The following is a 5,473-nucleotide window of genomic DNA, read 5'->3' as shown; positions in this document are numbered from 1 at the left end:
TGAACAGCAGCTCTTAATGCACCAAAGTCCAGAATCTTTGTCCACATTAAGGAGAGGCTCCAAAAAAGGAGTATGAAGCACTGTGCTAGCCAAAGAGAAGTTGCCCTGAATATGTACAGTGGAATGGAAATAAAAGATAGTCGTTGAATATTTCTTATTCAAAACATTAAATTCCTATTGTCTAATAACCCACGATTTCCTGTACAAGCGCTTTAGCTTGGTTGACCAAAAAAAAAAAAAAAATCTGGTATTATTTCCCTTCAATAAATACTAAAATTTTACCTCCTTCTTTAACAGACATCAGGCATCTCAGAGTGTTTACAAACACATAGCAAAGAGCAAGAGACCTTCCCAGCAGTTTTTCCTCACAACATATTCCCTGAGCTTCACCATCTGTTTTTCACCACTGCCCACTATGCTACAACAGTCTCACAGAAACAAAGCAATGCCAAAACAAGAAAAACTTTAACTATATAGTTATCACACTAATCTGTCTCTCATTTTACATACGGAAGGTCCTTAAACTGCAATCACAAAAAGGGGAGCAAAGTCAGTACAGAGAAAAATGGAAGGAAATTGGGATCACTGTAGACACACAAATAATCCAAGGTAGAGAGAAACTGAAGGATATATGATATTGTATATTTCACATACAAGTGAAATTATGTATGTCTGTAATAGCTCAGATAACTCTGGGGCCAGATCTTTGTACAGTGCAAACAGGCCCAGATCTACTCAGCTTATTTATTGGCTTCATATGATGCACAAACACCAGATGAAGAAGAGCGCCAACAACTTTAGGATTCTGCCAACGCCTTACTCTTATGTGTTTCCCTCAAAGTTCAAACCCAAGATGCTGTCTAGGTCAGTTTGGTGCCTTAAAAATATGGATTCCTAGTTCCTGAAAATGACTCTGGAACAACAGCTATGCTCTCATGAGATGGAATCTTCGATAGCAACAACCCCTTAAGATATTGTTGCTACTGAGTGGTGCTCTCATGCTCTGTCACGCTGTCCCCCTCCACTGAACCAGCAGATCTGCTACTGTGCCTGAGCATAAATCAGATCAGAGAACTGATCCAGCCTTCACAAACCCCACAAGAATGACAGCCTCTACATGCTAGAACCCCTGCCTGGTGCCATGTAACACTGGGTAATGTCACCCGTATTATGGTACTGGATCTTTGCAGATGCTGTCCCCTCACTTAGTAAAGGGCCTCAAAAGCCCTCTGTCAGAGGCCATAGGAATTCCAGCCTTTGCCAGAGAAATGTAATCAGCAAAGCAGCATTAAGAAGGTATCAACTGTCCTCCACCAGCAGTGCCTGAGAAAAGTTCAGATGACTTACGACAAATGTTGGCCCCAAGAACTTAAAAAAAATACTTGCTCTGAAGTGGAAATGGATCCTTACATCATAGCTATTTGCTAGGGAGACCCTCGATGTCTTTTGCGTTACAATTAATGCGTAGGAAGATTAATTTAAGATGTATCAAGACCAAGTCAGGCAAAATCATCTTAATTAACAATGTTCGTGCTGCAACTTGTGTTACACCCCAGACTTCTGGCCACAGGAGGAAAAAAAAAAATTCTTTTAAATCAACAGCATTGGAAAACTAGCATACAATCCAATAAACTGATGATTCCACATTTCCCAGAGCCCACTCTGTGTCACATAATCTGGAAGCTGGTTTTTTTCAGCCAGATGAAGACAGCAGGGTGCCTGGCTTGTTACAGCACTGCTTCACCAAGCAGAAGCCTTACCACAAGCATCCGAATGTCAGAATCTAGTGGCTAGGGAACAGGCAAGCTACAGACACGGCTGTTTGGAGACAGCCTGGAATACGAAGCCCTCGAGCCAGAGAAGAGCTACAACAATAGGAGCAATTTAGCAGCTCGCTCACAATGCTTCATCCACTTAACTCAAGCGGGGCTCACGGAACGAGTGAGCCTTCGTGCCAAGCGCAGCAACTCGCCTCAGCCAAGGGTACCGCAGGCGGGACTGGGTCAGGGGTGCTTTACCCAGCCTTGCCTGGCAGCACCGGCCATCTCCCGAAGGTGAACGCCACGCTAGCCGCTTGCAAGGAGACCTGGTAAAAGCGCGAATTGAATATCTTTCGAAACACGGAACGCCCCCTCGGCACGTTCGCTAACCGCAGCGACCTGCTGCTGTCGCCGCGGGAAGAAGCCCACAGCAGGCTTTCCCCTATATTCGCGGCGACCCCGGCGGGCAGGAGGGCAGTGCCCGCGCCCCCCGCGGCCCCCACAGCGCTGACACGCTGGGCCGCGGCCGCCACACCGGCCCCGGTCCCTGCAGCGGCGCTGTGCGGCGGCGCCATCTAGCGGCGCGCTGGGGCAGCACCGCCCGGCCCGGCCCGGCCGTGCCCTCAGCGCCCCGGGGCACGGTGAGGGAGGAGGGAGGGGAGGTGGCTCCTCCCGAATTACCCCCGTCACACGTGACGTGTTCGCTCTTCTTGGGCCTGTTACTCATTTCCTTAATTATGCCCCGTCGACAAGTCAGAGCGTCAAGCGCTCACCGGGCTAGGCAAGCGGCTCGTTTGTTTTGACAGCACTGCATTTTCACATTGCTGCGGTTGTTTCGTGACTACCTTGCAACCGAGCTACTAAACCGAACACTCCGCGGAAGCCCCCCCAAACACAATAACTAACACAAAGACGATGACTTGGGTTTCCTTTCCAACCAGCAGTTAAGGTCAGCAAAGTCTTTCTAAAAGTATAAAGAAAATATGTAGACGCACACACACAAACCCCAGACTTTAAAACTGAACGATTCACAACTCAGTTTATTTCCATCTCATTCTCTCCTCACACCTTGCTTCTCCCTCTCTAGATTTCTGCAAAGCTACGGGCAAAAAATGTCAAGTCTTTCTGTTTTCTCCTGCTTACACACGCCTCACTACTGCAAGAGTAAGCTCCACTTGCAGCTCCCTACTCCAAAAAAAGGTATAAGCTCCCTACTCCAAAAATGACCAGTAATTTTGCAGCTGCTAAAACTATGTGAGAATCCTAAAATCCTGTAAGCCCCCTTTTTAGGTAGTGGAAAGCTCCTGCAAAAGGTATCCAATGAAGACCTCCATTGAAGAACTTCATCCTCATGACGATGAATAAAACCAGTTGACATCACTTGGTATTTCATGAATAGTCTCAATTAAAATCTAAGAATGTAATCCTTCTTTCTCTTCTACTCCTCCTACAGCTTTGAAAAATTTTAGGTCCAGCTTTATCACAAAAGCGGCACATAACAGCCATGTCATAAGGCCCACAGAGCAAAGCATTAAATAAAACTTTAAACAAATAATTTGACAGAATAACTGTATGTCTTCAACTTGACCATCCTAGGCCCTGACAACAATTCAAGCAGTGAAATCACATCCGTATCACTGATACACATATAGGAAAAACAAAAAAAAGGGTATTTATTGTTACAGAGCAACATTTTCTCATATTGTTTAAACAAAGTATAAAGCTCTAGAGTAAGCACAAATTAATCTTGGTAAAGACAAAAACTGTCTTGGTAAAGAAGTGGAAATAGTTCCTGTGTGCCTCGGGCATTGGACACTGTGCTCACCTCTGCAAATTCTAAGGTCAGCCAGCCCTAGCCTTTTTTATTGATAGTTCCTTCAGGTCTAGTATGTGCTTCTCTCCTCTCCAACCAGAGCTACTGGGTACACTGTCCTGAAAATAAGTCTAAACCGCTAAGCACTCACAATAGTCACCCTGGCTTCTTTCAAAAGCCAGAGCTTGCATAGACAGCAGCAAGTGAATAAATCCAGCCAAGAGCAAGAAGCTGCCTCCCATGTGGCAGTAGCTGAACAGGTACTCCAGGTACTAACAGGTACTTGGCACTCATGCAGAACCACCACCATGCAGAAGTTTGGAGTAGGAATCACAATGAAACCTACTTATTACCTTATTTGTTGAACAGGCAGCAGCTCTGAAGCAAACAAAGTATGATGAAATAACTCATTCTCAGTTTGCATAATCCCACCTATATTAACACTGCAATCTGAAAGAAGAGTACCTCACCCACAGGCAAAGCCATGCTGGTATTAACCCCCTTAACTTGAATGCCAGTAGCATCAAACCTTTGGCACCAGAGTTAATGCAGGCCTCCAACCTTATTAACAAGGGCTGCAGTTGGGTCTCAAACTGCTCACTTAAACATACACAAAAATAGGTCAAAGTTCACAATCACTGGGGTAAATTCTGAACTGCTTCCGTGCAATAGAAAGGCTGCTAAAAAATTAATTACATTAGAAAACTTTTAGGGTGCAAGCAGCATCTTAGGAACAAGCAGCAAAAATATGACTAATCATACCATCTGACAGAAGTATCAGTGGTTTTGTATGAGCAGTTATTATTAAAAACCTCACACACGGTGGGGATTTTTTCCTTCAGCTGCAGTAACAGTAAGAAGGTAGTGATATCTCAGAAACAAACTTTTCCTGCAGTACCATGTAATAATTTCTCTGAGTCACTGGAATTAAAAGGCAGTAGGGAGCAACTGCAAAACCAATTGTGCCTGTCAAGGTCTCCAAAACAAACAGTAGCATGAAGAATAGACTGCAAGCTCACAACAGGAGAATATGGATCCCTTTGTCCACTATTTTGTACCCAAGAACTCCCCAGTTTATGTTACACTTGTGTCCTAGTTTCATCTGGGATAGAGTTCACTTTCTTTTTATCAGCTGGTACTATGAAGTGCTGCGTTTTGGATTCAGTATGGGAACAACACCGATGTCTTATGTGTTGCATTGCAGTGCAATCGCAAATCAAGGTTTCCTCAGTTTTCCATGAGCTGTCAGTCAGCAGGTGCACAAGAGGCTGGGAGGCAGCATGGCCAGGACAGTTGACCCAAACTGGACAAAGGGATATTCCACAGTATAGAATGTCACACCCAGTACATAAAGGGGTGGGGGAGTTATCTGGAATTGTGCCAATTGCAGCTCAGGGAAGGAGAGGGCATCCCTGAACGGGTGGTGAGCAACTCCGTTGTGCAGCACTTGTTTTTCTTGGGTTTTCTCTCTCCCCTTTTCACTACAATTATTAGTATTATCATCTTATTTAACTTATTTCAATTACTAGACTGTTCTTATCTCAGTCCAGGAGTTTCAGGAGATTTTTTCCTGATTCTCCTCTCTATTACATAATATAAGGGGAAAGTCAACAAGCAGCTGCGTTGTACATGGTTGCCAGCTAAGGTTAAACCATGACAACCTGTTAAGCCAACAGTGGCCTTGCTAAACTCGATGTAAACTGCAGTTGAGAAGTCAAGGCTGGTGTATATGTGGATACACAGTGGCTGCAAAGTGTTTTTCAAAGCACAATATTAAGAAATCATGCAAAAGAGTCCCTGTGTCTTGCTCTTTTCAAATACCTGCTCCATAAGCACTGCTGATCTCATCTGTCTCTTAACAGCAAGAAGTATTATGGATGAAATATGCTTCACTTTTGGA

The sequence above is a fragment of the Empidonax traillii genome, unplaced genomic scaffold (assembly GCF_003031625.1).
Source record: "Empidonax traillii isolate 1590-97213 ecotype Southwest subspecies unplaced genomic scaffold, ASM303162v1 scaffold14:size4059594, whole genome shotgun sequence".
Lineage (NCBI taxonomy): Eukaryota > Metazoa > Chordata > Aves > Passeriformes > Tyrannidae > Empidonax > Empidonax traillii.
The sequence above is the reverse complement of the archived record's forward strand: the minus strand, read 5'-3'. Positions refer to the sequence as shown.